Genomic DNA, 20,959 nt, shown 5'->3' on the forward strand with positions numbered 1-20,959 from the left:
TCCCAGAATTCAGCAAAGAGTGTCAGGATCAAGAAAATGAAGGAGCTTTTGGCTTGGTGATGGAAAGACAGGTAATACATAACATGATTTTTTTCCCCTTAAAAAAACATTTCTCAGCAGAAATGAAGCATTTAACAAATGTCTTTGGAGCTATCAAATATTTATCTTTTCCAGAAATCCAGCTGCATCACATTTACAAACTGTCCCCTTGTATGAACCTGTATTTCAATGTTGGCATTTTACCTTCGAAAGTTATGATATACAAAAGGAAGTGAAAAGATAGCAGCAGACTCCCTAGGCCAGTCTTACATATTCAAACCAATCTGCTAATTTTATATGAGTCGATGTCACCCATTAATCTTTGGCATCTTTTTTCACAATATTTTCTTCCCTTCTTGCTCTTTGTCCTTCAGGGTTCTGCTCAAATCCCAAGCTTTTCTTGACTATTTCTCTCCATAGTCTCCTTTCCCTTTGCTCAATATCTCTGAAGCACTGAGGGCTCAGAATTGGTCTCTAGATTTTTTTTCTGGTGTTCTTTGCCATAGTGAAGACTCTTCCAGGACTTGGAATTTCACTAAACCTGTTTATCTGTACAAGTGTGATAATATAGCCTTCTAAAGCCTTATTTGGAGGATTAAATAAGGTAAACCATGCTAATTGGATAGCACAGAGTCTGGCCCATAATAAGTATCCAATACTCAATAGCTGTTATGATTATGCGCTCTCCATGCTTATAGTTGATAGCTTACTTAAGCTTCCTTTCAAGTCTGCATTCTACACAAATACACATTCGTATGCTAGAAGGAGCCTCAGACCGTGTCTATAGAAGCAAAACGACTAGTTAAAAATTTCAAATCCTATCAAGTAGTTGCTTTCTCTGCATTACCAGTAGTTTAGCTGAATTATCTGAGTGAGAGAGGAGGCTGTTAGGTGTCTTGGTATCAGAATGTACATTATACATGAATTTCCACAAAAATCATTGCTGAGAAAAAGAACCTAAAGAACAAAGTCACGGCCTATGAGGCATTTGGATAGACTTGCCACTGAACTCAGGAAAGCAACCATTTGACTGGCATTTTTAAAAGTTGTTTTGACTTCATCTGTTGTTCTCGCACTAGATTAAATTGCCTAGTTTTTGGTGTGTAGAAACAGTGTCAGTCTCTTTTAATTCTGCCCTGATTTCTTTCAAGTGCCAAACATTCGGACAGTTACTTACTGTCATTATTCTTCTGCAGGGAATTTTCTGGTTGCAACAAAGCATTAAGAAATGGCATACAATGCATGTGTAATGTCCGTCAGCCTCACAGGCACTGTGCTGATATGATATATTTCGCTTGGCAAAGCAGCGCTCCGCAAATAGGGACCTTGTTCCCCATAGTCTCCCATGTAGCAGTCTGTTCTCCATCTCCATCTCTTCACATTTTGGTGGTAAGGAATATGGTCCATTTTGAAATGGATTTCACTGACTTTTTCGACAATAAGCACATCGTTGCCCCAGCCTGTGAGCAGATATCTTACTCAGCAGTCCCGGCTGTGCAGGGGAATGACCCTTTGAACGTGGGAAATGGTGCTCCAGGGATGTGAGTCAGTGCAGCTTTTGAAAAGGTTGAGGGATAGCACAGGCTTCTGGCAAGTACACAGGGTAGTGGCAGTAACTTGTTTATCTGGAATTTATACCCTGATTTCTTTCAGAAGACTTTGAGATAGTTTATAAATTGAGTATAATGCAGAAAAATTGAACAATTAGGGATTGAAATAGAATAGAGAGCATACTGTTCATGAATACAGCTGTGCTATTCTCAACTATGAAAATGTACTGTTCTTTACTTATTTAATCAGTGAGGTTTTTTTTCTTTTCCTTGCTCTGTGCCCTTTATCCAATTAGGTCCTAAATGAAAATTTTCAGGCACTCTCATTGTTTGGTTAGATCACTGGTGGTCTCCTATTTTTGCCCCCTTCCTTTTACTGCTCAGAATTGTTGCCCTCAGAGGTGGTCCACATTGTAGCTTCATCAAGAGCAAAGTGCCTGGGGGTCAAGGTGGCCCCCACTGAATGACGCAGAACAGCCCTCGGCTGCTCTGTGACAGCAAGTACAAATGAGTCTGACCTGCATGTGTACTTCTCAGTGGACCACTCATTACCTGTGTGATGTCTCTCTCCCCAGGCAATAGGCATGATAGCCCAGCCTCCACAGTGAAGCGTGTCTGATAAAATTGGTAGAGTATTAGTGGAAAATTTCAGTGTTTTTCTTTCTAGATGCTTTAGTTTACCTTGCCAACCAAAGGCATAGTACAAACACCTTTGCCAACATCCATGAGACTCTAAGACCAAGCTCTGCTTTGAGAGATTTGGGCAAATGTTCCATATTAAGTCCTTAGTCTCCCAGAATGAAGAGTATAAGTTTCCCAAGTTCTGGTTTCAGTAGTTTTCCCCGACCACTGGCCATCTGTTGTGGTGCGGAGACATTGCCTACAGGGATACGTGCCTTAGCAAATTTTTGTCATCACTGTCATATCCACTCAGCATTTTCTTGTCATCTTTCAATTTTTATAAAGTGCTTCTGAATTGACAGCTGTCACCAACATGCTTAGGTAGCAATGTTGAGGTTAGCTTAATTTACCAAGGTTAAATTTGCTACTTGCTCACTAAACACTAAGACATTGGGACTGATTTCTACTTAGGAGTTAATGCCTGGTTATGTAAAATTTTATAAATGAATTTCAGGACATCGTAGTTTCTATGCATCCTAATAGTAGTCTTTCACAGAGAATTGGATGTAGTTTTCTATTTTTATGTGCATCAAAGACTGAAGTCACATGCATACTGCAGGTCATTTCATTATAGCTTTATTGATAGAAAGGCACCAATATAGAGGCTTTGCCATCTTTTGTTAGCACATGATCTTTGATCGCATTCTAGTTAAGCCTTGAGTGTCAGAGAAGTTACGGTGACAATACTACTGCTTAAAATATTTTTTGTGTTACTTTTAATTGTACTTTTCTTAAAGCCTGTTTTTTTTTTAATTTAAAAACATGCACTCCACATGTACTAAAATGCTTTTGAGAAGTTATGTTTTCAAAACTGTGTGTCCAGCAAATTCACTGATTTACCCTTTGACCTCAGGTGTGTGATTTTTAGTGACTACGGACATAGACTTTTCTGATCTACATGCTTACAGACAATGTGGTGATAGGGGACCTGCTCACACTGTTTGTACTATGCTTAAGGTGTTATAGAGTCTTTTCCAGAGCTGACCACAAAGTGAGTTTTTATAAAGTGAATTAGATTTCTCCCATTTTATTACTTTATTGTTCTTTTCCTGCCTGGCTGAAGAGGCAAATGTCAATTACGGATGTCTCACTGCAGCCACGGGGACACAGTTAGAAGTCAGTGGACAAATTGTATAGACCTTTCCTCAGAAAATCCTGGTGACCTTCAAGTGCTGTGTATAAGAAATGTATTAGCGCTTTCACTCCCCTGTAGTTACTTTCACTGCAGGATCCAGGGATGCACATCTTGAGCCCTGTTGGCAGATGAAGCCATAGGGTTTGGCCTTTCTTGTTGTACTTTGGGTACTGAATACTGTGGCATTTTTATAATGTCCGCTAGAATGGGTCATCTTCACTTCTAGTCCTGAAGAGGACTGGGTGAGTGAGTGTGGATAGCCCTGCGTCCCATCATATCTGGGAGACAGACTCAGAATGCATAGTTTGTACTTGATTCTGGGAATAAGCAGTATGTGAAAGAGTAAAGAATCACACTATTGGCAAGGATAAGTCTCACTTCTCTGAGACTCCTGTTTGTGTATCATGGGCAGCTTTTTTTCCCTGGGACTATGTCTTCTCCTGGGACAAGTATCACACCTGTTACATTGTACTCTTGTACAATGCCTTTTACCCTCCAATATTTGAGATATTTTACGTTTGGGGGTGAAATGGCCCTATGACTATGTTCTCTCATCACAGAATTGGTTCGAAACTGTTTAAATATCCTTTCTAGTCTGGATTTCAGATGGAAACCCTAAAATCAGTTTTAACTAAGTCTATACCTGTTTTCCTGAATCATCTCAGACTAGATATTTAAACTGATTATGTCATCCTCTCTTGCATTTTTCCTTCATCTCTTTCATTTTATTATATGTGGTATAAGAATCAGTTGCTGTATCTTCTGTTTTTTCTCTTGCCTTTAAAGGAGTTAGAAGCATTGCTTAAGTTCCCCTGTTCTGGTTCGTGTTTCAGTAGTTAATTCATCACTCCTTGTTTGCTGTGCAGAAGTTAGAAACAATTTGGCTCTTGGCCATCGTATGTACCTAGTACAGAAAACAAATGTGAGAGTCACTTCAGTCACAATTGTTTTCTGTAGTAGGCAGTTGGATGTTGTTGCTAAGTCAAGGATGAATTCTCCTTCCTACATCACCAAAATCTATGTCATAGGTTGACACACTTAAGACCAATGCACATCTCATTACTCATAATAGAAAGTTTTGATGATTTCTCCAGGTATAAGATGTAAAAAGATGCAGTCATGTCTTTCCTTGTGTGGTTTAAAAATCCCAGGAAAGTGTTACTGTTTTGCTTGACTACTGAGAGATTTAGAAGTTTCTTCCTTATTTGATTCATGCAAATAAAACTGTATAACATTTTACAAATGACTTCCCCACCTCCAACTCCCTCTATGGGATGGATATATTTTTAAAAAATGGTAGCAGTACATAATGAGAGATTTCCAAATGACACTGAAACAGTCCTGCATCCATGCTGCTTTTTTCTTTTTTCTTTACAAGGTATATGTAAGGAAAAGTATCAATAATGCACTAATCTCCACAGCAAATCATGAGATACAGTGGATGTTGCAAAAGAGTATAAGGTGACTTAGGGATTATAAAAATACAGCAGACACTGAATACTCTTCAAAAGCACGAAAACGTCAGTGGCCCAAGAGAGGGAGAAGACCTTTAAAGCATATTGCAAATTATTCTTCAATAAGGCAAATGCATTATTTGATACCTGCTTTGAGGTCAGTAGCAGTGGAAAGACCTGTGTTACAAAATTATACTTAAAGGTCAACAGCTGTTTTATTCCAGATGCATCCTACTTCTGAAGCTGTTTAAACACATCTTTTTTGGAATTGAGATTACTGCAGGGATACTGGCCTCCCCCTACAAGATGTTTAGGGCCTATTAGAGAAAAAAAAAATACTTTAATAGGAATGTTTGACCTTATTAGCTCCAGTGAAGCCTGGTTGGGGAAAAAAACACATAAAGTGACAGAATACATGAGAATAGGCCTGAAATTCAGTTTAGCAGCAGCAGACGTTAGAACAGAATTTTTCCTTATAAGTTTAAGGAAATGTTGTTACTGGGGGTCTTGAGCTTTATGGCTCCAGACATACTACTTTGGGTTCTATTCAATGGTTCACTGTTTTTTTTTTTTTAAATGTTAATATATTAGCACATTTAAGTTAATAAACAATCTGGGCAAAGGAATAGTTCATGTTATACAAGCCTGGGGATCAGTGATCAAGGGACCAGACAAGTTACTTGAGTTGGTCAAAGAGAGACTCAGGAGAGGGGTCCACCCAGTGGCCAGAGGAAGGATAAAAATCTTAGAATCAGGACCCAAGAGGAAATTGAGATGGTGACCAGAACATCGACAGGAGGCCAGAAAACCTTTCAAAGAATTGACAGAATGCCAGAGGACTGCCTTCCAATAGGCAGGAAAACAGCTGACTGTCCAGAGGGTCACAGGTGATAATGAATTGGGCCCAGAGTGTTTCCACTTGTTCATGTTAAAGGTTTACAGGTCAAAGCTATGTCTATTAAGAGCTCAAAAATAGAAATGAGTGCATCAGTTGGAATTTCAAGGGTGTGTTTTCCTCCCTTTGTTGCATTGTTCAACGTTTCTTGAACACCCACTTTGAGCTAAGCACTGAGACAGGCTGTAAGGAATACAGAAACTTATAAACTAGCGTCCCTGCCTATCACAAGCTCACAGCATAGTGGGGGACACTAGTGAGGAAATTCCACTATTGTGAAAGATTCGAGTGCTGTGATAATATTATTCAGGGAGAGCAGTGGAGAGCCGTCTGCATTTTATGCAGGGTTGAGTTACTGGTCGTATGTGAGCAAAACCAAAAATGATCTTAGAAGAAATGTCACTAGAGTCGAATCTTTAAAAATAAGGAGGATTGGCCAGTTGGACTGAGATGGAGGAAAGGCATTCAAATTAGCAGGAAAAATATGTGCTAAGGCATCAAGAGATACAAGTGTGGCTTCTTGCAGGAGCTGCAGGTAGGCCAGTTTGGCTAATACTGGGGATGGAAGGAAAAGAGATGGTGCAGGAGATGGTGCTGGAAAGATAAACAACAGCCAGATCATGAAGGGCCTTTGGAGGCCAAAGTAAGGAGTCTGCATGTTACCTTGGAAACAGCAGGAAACCACTGAAGGATGCTAAGCAGGGAGTGACATAATGAGATTCGCATTTTAGGAAAAAATCAAACTGACAGCTGTGTAGTAAGTACTATAATAGAGGTAAGCCGGGGAGTTAAAGGAGTACAGAGGAGGTACACAGAAGGGTGCACCTAACTCAGTTAATAACTGACAGGTTAAATAAGCCCATAAAAGCGGTACAGCTGTTTGTGGCATGCACAGTTACTTCATCTGAGCTTTTTTTATTCTCCAGAATTTTGAGTGCTTTTTATTTTACAGGAATTTGGAACATTTTCCAGGATATGATGGTTGAAAGATATAGTGATTTTCAATGCATCCATACATTACAGCTTCAGAGTGTAGTTAGAGGGCTACCCAAATGCAGGGGCATGGGGCTCATTTTCCTACCCTTTGAGGATGACATCAAGAGAGATGGCAGCCTCCAACATGGCCCCCATGGCTTGTTAGAGAAAGAATACTGACTTCTCATATCACCAGTAGTGTCATTAAGGAAAGGTTATACCAATATGAGGGCCACCCCTAACTTAAGTGATACTGTTCAATGGTTTAGCTTTAAGAAGAATAGGAAATTTTAATTTTAGATTTTAGATTTTCAGTTTCTCTTGAGTTAGAGTCCTCAGCAGCATCAGTGATAACAATTTCCTTTGGAAATGAAATCAAAGGTCGTCATCACCTGTTTTGAACTGCGGCCCTGGCATTTGCTGCAGTTATGAAATCAAACAGCTGAGTACCTTGATATTGCAAACTTGGTAGAATCACTTGAAAGAAAAGTTCCCCTGATATTTGTACATTTATTTTTTCATCACCTAATGCTAGCTAACCAAAACTATATTCAGCAGAGAGAGTCGGGAAATTGATTTTATTGAAATTGATAAGTAAAACGTATATAAATGATTAATTGCCAAGTAGTAAAATGTTTCTTATAGTTTAGGCATCTTTATACTTGAGTCTGACATTTATTGTCCCTAATGATGTTGAATTGATCCTTATATGAAAATTTTACAAGTTCAACTGTTATTATTGGTACCACCGTGAATGTCAACGATTTACTCACAAGGAAGTGTGAATAGACACACACACACACACGTATATATATATATGCCAATCTAATTTAACAAGAAAATACAGTATTGCTGAAGATAAAGTTCGTCTGAAGGGTAAAGGTGAAAAATTAATCAACATTTGGTGATGCAATATTATTTAATGGAGATCATTTAACTTAAATTTTGTTGCCTATTAACCTCAGTTTGGTCTTTCACTGTGATTTAACTACTTACCTTTTGGTATATGGTTGCCTTTCATTTTTGATGTTATAACTCACTGAGGCATTCAGGCAAGTGCAGGTAGAACTTAAGTCTCCTCAACCCCCAAGTCAACATTAATTTAAATTTTATAAAGCTCCCAGGCACTGTACTAACTACTTTTGCAGAGGATATCTCAATGAATTCTCACTACACAACCCTATGAAACAAGTGTATTTTACATACAGGGAATTCAAGGTCCAGGGTTATTAAATAATATACCCAAGGCCTCACAACTTTTAAGTAATGGGGCCAAGATATGGACTTTGGCAGTCCGATTCTAGAAAACTTATTCATTACCACTATGCTATACTATCTTAATAGAGTGTGTTGTCAGCCAGAGTCAAGACTCAGAAGAAGGTTCATACCATTACCAACAGGTAGTCTGGCTTCAGAGCCAAAATTTTGTATACATTAAAATTATTAATCCATTCATACCTTATGATCCAACTTCCACTCCTAGATAATTACCCCAGAAAAATGAAAACATGTCCACAGAAAGACTTTTTCACAAATGTTTATAGCTACTTTACTCATAATAGCCCCAAATTGGAAAGAATCCAAACTTCTATCAATAAGTAAATGAATTGTGGTGTGTTCATAAAATAGAATTCCACTCCACAATTTAAAGAGATAAACTGCTAATACACACAAAATGGATGAATTTCACAGACATAAAGATGAATGAAAGAATCCAGGCACAGGAGAGTACACACTGTATGATTCTATTTATGTAAAGTTCAAATATAGGCAAAACTGCACTGTGTTGGGGAAAAAAATCAAAATAGTGGTTACCTCTGGAGAGGGATTGACTAGAAAGGGTAGAAAGGAAATTTCTGGGGTGATAAAAATACCATTTAACTTGACTGGGATATGGGACACACAGGTTTATGCCTTGGAAAAAACTCATTGAACTATACACATAAGATCTGTACATTTCACTTCTTAAAAATGATACCCCCTAAAAATGTAAAACAAGCAAACAACAAGAGCAAAATTTAACCCCCATAATAAATTTCACATAGTTCAAATGGCTAGATCATATTTAAGCCATTATCAGGCCAAGAATCCAAAATCAAAGCCATCTACTCTGAGGACACTGGGATGAAGCTTTGGAGATGCACAGTTGAATTGAAGAAATGTTCCTAGTCAGGTGATTTTAAGGATTTTGGCCAAAAGGGCTTAAGAAAAGTGTATTACAGTCCAAACCCATCCCCAAGGAAACAAGTGTGATCTTCTTGAGGGAAGATCTGTAATGCCAGTGCTTAATACACAAGAGCAAGAATAAATAGGCTCCAGTCATATGGCTGGGAAGCCAGACGGCTTTCCTCTGGGTACCTGGTCTAGACGGGGACAAAAAAAAGCCTGAACATTTTAGACTTCCCAAGCAGAAGAGGGGCACAGAGGAAGGCTTGGAAGGCTCCCCAAATGCTACTGAAAATTGTTCTAGAGCATTCAAAGCTTTAGCCTTGAGCAAAATATCAACAGAAAAGCTTTTGTTTCCTCTTTTTAAAACTCCCTGCCCCAGCAATTCTCTTGACTTTCTTCTCCATTGTATTTGGGTCTCTGTTCAAATGATACCTCCTCAGGGAGGCCTTCCTTGAGCACATTATCTACAGTAATTACCCCCTACCCTCAACATCACTCTCTGTCCTCTTACCTTGCTTTACTCCTCTTTATAACCCTTATATTATGCTCCATAATTATTGGTTTATCTAATTGTTCTGTCTCTTTTCACTAGAATAGAAGCCTCCTGAAGGCTGGGGCTTTTATATGTTCTGTTCACTACTGTATCCTCCATGTCTAGAAAAGTGTCTGGCACATAGCACATGATCAATAAATATTTGTGAAAAGTAACTTATTAATTATAAAACCTGCTGATCAAAAAGAGAACAGTGCAGGTTTATCTCAGTGGCATAAGAATATGATGACCTGTGCCTAGTGTTAGGGTATTGTACTCAGAAACATTGATCTGTTTCATAAAATGTCCTTACTAATTTATCAGCTAATTATCAAGAAAAAGTAAGTAAAGGCAGGCAGTCAGGCTGAACTGAGTAGTCTTCTAGTTGCAGTTTCTGCCATGGAGTTCAAACAGTCTCAAGAGCTAAGGCACTTGCTCCAACTGATCTTTATGATAGAAGCAGGAAGTACTACTTTTCTATGTATTGACATCTGTCAGAGCTAGTCTCCTTTCATATTGAAAGAGATCAATCCTTCATGTGATAGAGGATTATCTTCTTTGCCACCCATAAGCTGGCTTTGATCCCTCTTAGCTCTCTTCCTGAAAGGGTGTCACCATTTTATTATTTCTCTAGCAACCTGCAGAGTTCCAAACAGGACACTATTTTAAATTAAGTAGAGACATATCTACCCGACCACTCACTTATGTGGCTATTTTAGTGGCTTGAACCTTCTCAAATTTTCTGAAATGAAATGTCTGAATATCAGATTCTTAATTTAGGTTAATAAAAGAAGGGGAAGTTTTGCTACCAGAGCAATATATAGTTGTATGCTTTAATGTTTTTCTCCTGTCCTAGAGTCATCCTACAAACATGACAGTTCAATTTTCTTTCATAATTGGAACTTAAATTCACTCAATAAGCAAGTATATATTGAGGTTCAGACTTACTAGCCTCAGTGCCAGTGTCAGCCAGGTCAGTTTAATTCAATCCAGCAAAATTTAATGAGCTCTTGCTCCATGCTGGACACTGTACTAGATAAAGAGATTATAAAAAAAAACCAACACAACCTCTGCCCTCACGGAGAATATAGTCCATAAGCATGTAACAAGTAATTAAATGTATGAGGAGTAATATAAAGGAGAATATGTTGGGTACAAACAGTAGGGGGAAAATAGTCTATAGGATCAGACAATGCTTCCCTAAGGAGGAAATATTTAGGCTCAAACTTGCAAGATAAGTGGAAATGAGCTATGGACAGACTGAGAATGGTTATTATTTTTCACATGAAGTGACATCTTCTTTGATTCTAGCATACATGCCAATATGTAGTCATGCCAAAGCCAATTGGCTTGTTTCTTAAGGATATAACAAAGAGTTGGCTATGGAGAGAATATCATGCCTTGAATGAATTTACTTAGTCATTCAATAAACATTTATTGAGTGCCTACTATATACTAGACACTGCTCTAGGCCCTAGGAATATAATAGCTAATAAGGCAGCAGTGTCCTTGTGATCAGGGAGCTTATATCTAGTGGGAGGAGAATGACTACAAAATTTTAAGTTAGGAATTATCAGATACTGACAAATATTGAAAATTAAAAAGACTAGAGTTTTCTTTTTGATTAGATAGGAGGTGATGTTTAAGTTGAGATATGAGTTACAAGAAGGAACCAGTCAAATGAAGATTGGGGATGACCATCCGAAGGAAGATTTACTGCCAAGGGTAAAAGACCTAAGGTAGGGAAAACTTGGCAAGCTGGAGGGACAGATAGGCCACCATGGCTGGACCATGTGGGCAAGGGAAAAGGGTAGGTAGAGATGATGTAGACAAGTGTTGTTTCCTCTGTGGTTTTGTGAATTTAAAGAAATTTCTGGATTTTACTCTAAGTGCAAAGGAAATACCCTAGAACTTCACCACCCAACTTGTCAGGCACTACCCACGTGTGACTATTGAGCAATTAAAAATGGCTGGTTCAAACTGAGAGGTACTGAGGGTAAATTACACATTGGATTTCTAAGACTTACTGTGAAAAACAGAATGTAAAATATCTCAGTAATAATCTTCTGTTGGACTGCATATTGAAATGACAATATTTTGGATATGTTGGGTTAAACAAAATATATTATTAATGTTAATTTCACCTGTTTCTCTATTCTTTAAAAAATGTAGCCCCTTGAAAATTTAAAGTTACATATGTGGCTCTCAGAGAATGAAGCCTTGAGTTTTTAGCTTTCACAGCTGTGTATATGGTGGTACCATTTCATGAGATGAAGATGGAGAGGAGGGACAGTTTCTGGTTAGGGGTAGAAATCAAATGTTCTATTTAAGAGATACAAGTTTGAGCTATTTGTTAGATAGTCAAGTTCATGAGTTAAGTGGGTGATTGAACATAAGACACTGAATTCTGGGGAGAGGTTGGAGCTGGAGATACAAATTTAGGGTTCATAAGTATGTAGATATAAACACCATGTGTGGGAATACATGGCCTCACCCAGTGATAGTCTATGGGGAAGAAAGTCGGCCAAGCACAGAGTCCTGGGACATGACCACATGACAAGGTTGAACAAAAAAGGAGAATCCAGCAAAAAAGATAAAGAAGGAACGTCTGGTGGGTTAGAAGAAAAAAAATTGGTAGTGCAGAAGAAAGGCAGCTGTATAAAGTGTTGTATACTTACTAGAAGGAGGGAGTTGTCAACTGTATCACGTGAAGTGAATATTCTATTCAGTAATATAGGAGTCATCAGTGACCTTGACATAAGTAGCCTTGGTGAAGTGATGGTGGCAGAAGCCCCACTGGAGTGGGTTTGGAGGGCAAATGTGGGTGAGGAGGTGGAGGCAATGAATATGATGGCACTTTCAAAATTTGCCTCAAGGAGGAGCAGAAAAATGGGACAGTAGTTGGAGAAAAATATGTTAAATAGGGATAAGTTTCTTGTGTGTTTCATTAAAATAAGAGCTACTAGAGTATTTTAAATGCAGAGGGGAATGATCCCATAGAGAGGGAAGGATTGATAACACAGGAGAGAGAAGGGACAATTGTAAGCGTGACGTCTTGAGAAATTTAGATTAAATTCTTTATTAGGAATAGGGATACAGGGACACAGCATCCACTGTAGCAGTAGCAGGCTGAGAGTGTGGCAAGATTATCAGCTGAGATTATGTGTACATGAGGTGGGAGAGTGTGGAGGGGCGAGGGGCAGTGAAATGAGCTATTGCAGGCAATTTGAGGAGAGTGGACAAGGTGTGAAACTGTTTTTTTTTTTCCAAAGGGCAAAAGTAAACATACTAGGGAAGTGTAGGAACATCTCTGGGTGGCAGTGTTTGTGACATTTGAGATTTGTAGCCATGCATTTAAAGTGAGACCAATCTGCACAGTTATAAAATTTTCTGCAACAACATTGTGGAAGTGAAAGAAGGAACTCAAAGAAGATGTTCTTAATAAATTCTCTAGTTAAGGTCATAGAAAGTTACTTGTTGTTTACTTTTTTTTTTAATGTTGCTTGATGTTCACTTAGTCTGGCCTAAAAAGTTTACCCCAGGCTTGCCTTAGTACAAGCATACATTCTGTCCTATGATGGTGATAATGCCAAGTGACATTTTCCTCTGTGTACAAGGCAGATGTTTAATTTCATGGTGTTTTCAATTTCCTACTGAGTCTTCTACCATTTAATCTTCTCCTTCAACATTATTGCTTCTCCCACTCATACTGTTCCTTTTCCTTTCCACATACTACTTGGGTCATATTTCTCTGCTGTCTCTCATTCCTTTAAGTTATCTTTGTTCTTCTGTGGCTCTCCCATCCTTCTTCAGCTCTTTCTTCTTTTATTTATTTAAAAAAAATTTTTCTTGCAGCAGGGTGGTAATTAGGTTTTACTATTAATTTAATGGAGATGCTGGGGATTGAACCCAGGACCTCGTGCATGCTAGGTGTGCACTCTGCCACTGAGCTATACCGTCCCCTCTCTTCATCTTCTTTTAGTTCCTCCTTCAAACCTCTTAGTTGTAGATTCACTCCCTACCACATCACGCACGGGTGTATTTTATTGTGCTATTCCTTTCATATGGAATGTATTCTCTCAGCAAGCTACATATTTCCTAATAGTTCCTCTCTGAAGATTATTTTCCTGACCTAGCTTAAGCTCCAGGAAAAGAATACTTGTCATCACCATGGAATTACAGTTAGAAACCCACTTTCCATGTATAGCTGTAGATTTTGGGTTTTTTTTTTTTTTTGATCACTTAATGTTAGCAATTCAACTGAAAATAGAGAATTACCTGAGACAGTTCTGGGAATCTGAAAACACTGATCATACCATCAGTCTGTAGCCTCATTGTTGGTATAAGTGTTCTTTTTTTAATGTTCAAAAGTGGTACGATGTTTCGTTCATTAACTTTGATGCTTTTCTAATGAAACACTCTCAGCTAATCAATAACTACATTTACTGAAGTACAAAATAATATTAACTTTGAATTAAGAAATCTTTTAATATGCTTTCAAGAGAGCCTAATCTCTGGTATGTTTAAGCACTCTAACCATTAAAGGTTACTTTGAAATGGCACCTGTTGTTGACAACAGTTACACTAGTTCCAGTGTGCTATTCAAAGTCCAAAGAACTACAGGTTGATTATAATTAAATCATAGTTATTAACTATAAGAATCTCTCAGTGTTGAACTCCAGCTATAATCACAAGCTTGACTTGCTGCCTCTCTGCCTTAAATAAACCTCCTCAGCTAGTGTACTTTAACCCCGAGCTTGCTCCAGCACCTAAAGATCAATCTGGCCTCTAATCAAAGGAATTATGAAGACCTATTGGAGCCCTTAGCCTAGTAGCAAGTCAGCTTTCATCTACTCTTGCTTGTTCCTTTTAACCCAATCCTTGCCTGGTGCCCAAGTTTAAGTAACTTTGTTCCCACCCCTTGCTCTCCTGACCCTGTATCTGAGCCTTTCTGGCACTACCAACTAAATTGTGGCTCCCAAACTATCCTAAAAATTGGCCCTAGCCACCAGATGAGATGTCCTATGTTACCTAACATTGGGTCTTCTTAAGGCCAATTCCTTATCTCGGACTTCCCAACACTGCCTTCTGCTGTGGTCTGTACGAAACACCTGGGCTACTCAGGTGATAGTATATCTAGTCTCCAGGATTCTGGACAGCCCTTCTCTCATCTGTTCTATAGAAAGTCATTCTCTGTAGGCCCTTGGTAATAGTTATTCAGTGTAATCATTTGCCAAGAGACTGAGTTCTTTCACTCTATTCACTAAATAATAAACAGATCATGATAAGAAAGCTGGACTGCAGGAGGCTCAACCTGTTTCATCATTAGGTGATGATTGTCTTGTCTCTATTTGAGGCTTTCTAGACATCCCGTTACTAACCAGAAGAGGGAGTTGAAACTTGGTTACAGCCCAAGTCAAACATACTCAAGAACAGTTAAATAACTGCTTCTGAAGAGGAAAAACCAAAAGAAAGGCATATGGAGAGTGTTGATTCTTAAAAGAACTCCGTGGGAAAACTGGACATCTTTTATTCTTTTTTTCTTTAATTGAAGTCTAGTCAGTTTACAATGTTGTGCCAATTTCTGGTGTACAGCATAATGTTTCAGTCATACATATACATATATATGTTCCTTTTCATATTCTTTTTCATTATAGGTTACTACAAGATATTGAGTATAGTTCCTTGTGCTATACAGTATAAACGTGTTGTTTATCTATTTTATATATAGTACTTAGTATTTGCAAGTCTTGAACTCCCAATGTATTTCTTCCCATCTGCTTCCCGTCTAGTAACTGTAAGTTTATTTTCTATGTCTGTGAGTTGGGCATCTTTTAAAATGAAGTTTGGAGATGATGTTTCTAAGCATGGGATCTTAATAAATGGATACACTAAGTGATGTGACATGGTAAAGGGCTTTCTTATTACCTAGTCAGGTAAACTCAGGAGAGAGCAAACAGAAGCAATTCATAGGCTCAGGTTTGCATATCAAGAGAGTGGATGCTGATGTGAACAATGATGATGTGAAAAGTGAGGGTACTCCTGAAGTGAACAGAAACCAGAATCTAGTTAGGCTGGTAATTGGGACCAAAGTGAAAGCAAAGGGGGTAAAAATAAAAGTGATGAGTTTCTGCAGAACGAATTTGGGGAGATTGCGGCAAGAGCTGTGTGAAATTGAATGAGTGCAAGCAGGAAATGGCATAGAATAGAAATGCAAAAAGTATTAAAGGTCCTTCAGTAGGGTCCTAAGGGTTCTGCCTGTCATCCATCAATAACAATAATAGGAGCTAAAGAGGCCTTCTGTGTCTGAACTGCTGTATGCAAAAAGCATGGCAGGACAAAGGGAGGTCTATTCAAGGAATAAAACATCAGGTTTACAGGGAAAGAGGAAAATATCACAGAGCAAGTTTGAGTGTAAAATAAAGATAAGCCTATCAAAGGAAAAGAATGAAAAGAAGAGCTAACATACATAAGATGCCTCAAAAGTCCATCCATTTCACAGTTTTGGTTTTCTGAATCATAGGCAGACACGAACTCCGCCTAAATAGCACCTTTTGTGATCTGGAAGTCGTGTCTTACATATTTTGACATTTCTCCTTGATGTTAGGAATGAAGTCTTGGAATCTTTCTTGAAGTCACAGGAACTGAATGTTTTAAATCTTGTAAGTGATTGTCCATGAACTCTCTTGTAAAGAAAATGTTAAACTTTACTTTCATAATGGTGATATTTCCATTGTTTACATATAATACCTTCCTTCCTAGAATGAAGAATGTCAGTAACCATTGCCTCAACGTTGTTATGTATCAGTAGTATAAAAAAGAAAAGTTTTATCTGAAGGGAGTCTATGAATTAAATCTTTTAAAGTTAAGTATTCTTAGAGGGGGAGAATGGGTTAAAGAAAATATGTTCTATACTATTCTTAAAGGTTCACAATTTCAGATAACCTTGTTCTATAAACACCACTATGACATTATTTCATTCATAATGTTTTATTGAGACGATATATGAGTTCTAAGGTTTTTCACATCCCTGATATTTGCTGGGATTGGTAAAGAAATGGGTTGATTGTTTAAGACAATGGTATTACTCTGGATGGGAGGATGTAATTGGTGGGATTTCTAAATGTTCTTTTTTCACCATTGTGCTGGTATTTATATATGATAGATTTCTTTTTATATCAGTGTAAAGTAGGAGAATCACACAGAATATACTTAGATTATATTCCTGCCCCTTCTGTCTCTCCTAAATATACGGTGCACAGCTGTTTTAAAATCACCATTCAGCATGTTATTTAATTTTTATTATTATACATTACTATAAGCACCCAGGGAGAGAGAGAAACCTGATATGGCCTCTAAAATCAGTGAGCCATCAAAGACTTGACAATAATTTTGATAGAAGGTTAGGGTACTTAATTATCACCCGAAATATAGGTGCTGCTTAAAATAGCAGATGTTTAGGATCCTCCACTTACAGATTTGGTTTTACAAGTGAACATAACAAAGCTCTAACTTCTAGGGCTTAGCAATTTTTCATATCCTATTTAGGTCATATGCATTCTCTGTCTCTCGCTTTCATACACGCACACACAGATTTAAAGAAAGATAATTATATTTTATCCTCTGTGTACCATTCTATAATTTTCTTCCCCATATTTCAACTTTTCTGGAGCAAGTTTTTATTACAGCTGTCAGTCTGTAAGTGGGTCACTTGGTAAGAGTGAGAAAAGGAGCCATTCTTGCCCATCACATCTTCCATACCTGACTCTACAGCTCTCTGCTTTAATCACGTCTCCATTCACACATTTTACTAATGCTACTTTTCTCTATATCCCTGGCCCCTCCCTCCGCTCTCCTCCCTATATGCCCAAATACTCTCCCTACTTGCAAAAGTCATTCCTCCTCTCTTCTAAGATGAAAAATAATAATTGACATTAACATAGCTAGTGTTTATTGAGTGCTTACTATGTCCCAGGTACTATTCTCAGAGCTTTATAGAGATTAATTCATCTAATCTTCATTATAACACTATGGGATAGCCATTATTATATTTTATTATTATCATGATCATACTCAACAGATGAGGAAAGTAAAGCATAGATGGACTGTATAAATTTCTTAAGTTTGCACAGTGGCAAAGACATAATTCAAATTCCAAATGGACTGGCTCCAGTGGCCATACTCTCTATCAATATATTATATGGTGTTGGAACAGAATAGAGAGCCCAGAAATGAACCCACAAACTTTTGGTCAACTCATCTTCGACAAAGGAGGCAAGAATATACAATGGAATAAAGACAGTCTCTTCAGCAAATGGTGTTGGGAAAACTGGACAGCAGCATGTAAAACAATGAAGCTAGAACACACCCTTACACCATATACAAAAATCAACTCAAAATGGATTAAAGACTTAAACATAAGACAGGATACAATAAACCTCCTAGAGGAAAACATAGGCAAAACATTATCTGACATACATTTCAAAAATTTTCTCCTAGAAGAAATAAAAGCAAGAATAAACAAATGGGACCTAGTGAAACTTATAAGCTTCTGCAGAGCAAAGGAAACCAGAGATAAAACAAGAAGAAAACCTACGGAATGGGAGAAAATTTTTGCAAGTGAAACTGACAAAGGCTTGATCTCCAAAATATATAAGCAGCTCATACGACTCAATAAAAAAAAAATAAACAACCCAATCCAAAAATGGGCAGAAGACCTAAACAAGCAATTCGCCAAGGAAGACATACAAATGATCAAAAAACACATGAAAAAATGTTCAATATCACTAATTATCAGAGAAATGCAAATCAAAACTACAATGAGGTATCACCTCACACCAGTCAGAATGGCCGTCATTCAAAAATCCAAAAATGACAAATGCTGGAGAGGCTGTGGAGAAAGGGGAACCCTCCTACACTGCTGGTGGGAATGCAGTTTGGTGCAGCCACTATGGAAAACAGTGTGGCGATTCCTCAAAAGACTAGGAATAGACTTACCATATGACCCAGGAATCCCACTCCTGGGCTTGTACCCAGAAGGAAATCTACTTCAGGATGACACCTGCACCCCAATGTTCATAGCAGCACTATTTACAATAGCCAAAACATGGAAACAACCTAAATGTCCATCAACAGGTGACTGGATAAAGAAGTGGTATATTTATACAATGGAATACTACTCAGCCATAAAAACCGACAACATAATGCCATTTGCAGCAACATGGATGCTCCTAGAGAATGTCATTCTAAGTGAAGTAAGCCAGAAAGAGAAAGAAAAATACCATATGAGATCGCTCATATGTGGAATCTAAAAAACAAAAACAAACAAACAAACAAAAACAAAGCATAAATACAGGACAGAAATGGACTCATGGACAGAGAATACAGACTTGTGGTTACCGGGGGGGGGGCGGGGTAGAGGGTGGGAAGGGATAGACTGGGATTTCAAAATTGTAGAACAGATAAACAAGATTACACTGTATAGCACAGGGAAATATACACAAAATGTTATGATAAATCACAGAGAAAAAAATGTGACAATGAGTGTGTATATGTCCATGTATGACTGAAAAATTGTACTGAACACTGGAATTTGACACAACACTGTAAAATGATTATGAATCAATAAAAATGTAAAAAAAAAAATATATGGTGTTAAAGTGGAGACATGCTGAGCTGTCTCAAAGATTCCCAACATAGAACACTAGTTTTTTCTCCAAATTTATTCCAAAATTTGAAGAAAGTTTCAGAAATGTAAGATAACAAAAAGGGAAAATAAAATCAGACTTCTCACTCCTGAGATGTTCTTCAGGGCTTGAAGAATCTTTAGACAGAATAGACTTTTAGCGTTCCAGATCATCTACCTACCACCTGAAAGGGCTACATTCGCTATTCCAGTTGGCTGTCTTGACAGCCGTTTTCAACATACACATCTCTCTTGAGAGGTAGTTTTAATGCTCCAAGTCATCAGAAAAGGAGAGAAACTTAGATTTCAAGTGATGAATGACCAGGATTAAACATCACGAAGAGCAGGTGAAAATAAAATGGACAGGGAGAGGTTGAAACCGGCCACTGCATACTGAAGTCATGGTAAATGATACCAATGTCACAAAAGTGGAAGAAACTTCTCATTTTTTAAAGATTTTTGTACAATGCAGATTCTAGACTTTTAAAAAATTTCCATTATTGTGTTCTTACAAGGTATAGGAAACACGCAGCTGGTGAAATGAGAATAGGTTGAAACTGTTATTAAAAAAATTGGTGTCTCGTGCTGAGTTCAGCGGTATAATTTCATTTTTATTAGAATCCTACCTAGCTTTAACATTGAAATTATACTACAGATGAAAATGTTGAGGAGCATGTACCTTTCAAGGTTCAGGAGTATAATTTGATTTTTATCAAATTATGCTTACTTATAATGTTGAAAATTCAATGAGGGGTGAAAATGTTGAGACCCTGAGTCCTATTTCTACCCATTTTAATAATGATCTTGTAGGACCTCAAGACTCAGGGTATTACTATGAATTGTCTCAAGGTGGTGTTCACCATACCAGTCCTTTATAAGCTGTGAAGTTTCCTCTGCAGTATGTGAGATATTAACTAAATTTAATTCACAAATTTGGTTCAAGGGTAAACTGCACCCCCTCAATGAAGGGAGGGAGGAAAAATTCTTTGTTCAATGTTAATGGAAACTTTACAGTGTGAAATTTAATCCCCCACATATGTTCTATGCTCACTCCCTCAGCCTTCTTCCCTCTCCCCCAATCTATGATCTCTTTGGATTCCCCCAAGAAAGTATTTAAATACCATGTTGCACAAAGGGCAACTTAAGAGGGCAGTCGCTATGAGGATCGGCGAGTGCAGGTTTGCCCTCCTGCAGACATGGGGCACAGAAGTCAAAACGGAAGCCACCCCCCAAGAAGAAGATGACAGGCACCCTAGAGACCCAGTTCACCTGACCCTTCTGCAACCACGAGAATTCTTCTGACGTGAAAATGGATAGGGCCTACAACACTGGTGTCATCTCCTGTACCGTGTGCCTAGAGGAATTCCAGACACCCATCACTTATCTATCAGAACCAGTGGATGTATACAGCGATTGGATAGATGCCTGTGAGGCAGCCAATCAGTAGCAACGCAGAAGACCCACCCCCCCCCTTGGCAGCCCCGCCTGCTGGGTACCAATCCAGAGACAGTCCAGGGTTGGAGTGTGGGTCCAGGGCTTTTGCAGCCCTTTGTGTGCGTGGAATGGGTGTGAGTGTGAGTGTGAGTGTGTATGGCTGCAGGTGTGGCTGTGGGGGTGTCCCCGTGGGCACGGGGTGGAGTTGAAGGGTTACTGGGCCCCAAGGGCCTGAACTGCCTCTCTCAGCTCTCAAAGCCTTTGACTTGCTCCCTCTTCTGGCCCCTGGCTCCTCTGGGGCCCTGGTCAGGACATCCCAGGGAGGGCAGGCCCAGCTGAGGCTGCCTCAGGACTCTCCAGCCTCCTCACCCATGTCACCAGCACTTGTCCGTGTGAACTGAACTGCCCAC

General features: G+C 38.5%; 1 pseudogene; it reads left to right on the plus strand.

Moving 5' to 3' along the window:
* The first annotated feature begins 1,437 nt into the window (after positions 1-1,437).
* Positions 1,438-20,698, plus strand: LOC102526762 (transcription elongation factor 1 homolog; annotated as a pseudogene).
* Positions 20,699-20,959: the final 261 nt, after the last annotated feature.

This window comes from Vicugna pacos, chromosome X (assembly GCF_048564905.1).
Source record: "Vicugna pacos chromosome X, VicPac4, whole genome shotgun sequence".
In the NCBI taxonomy this organism is placed as follows: Eukaryota; Metazoa; Chordata; class Mammalia; order Artiodactyla; family Camelidae; genus Vicugna; species Vicugna pacos.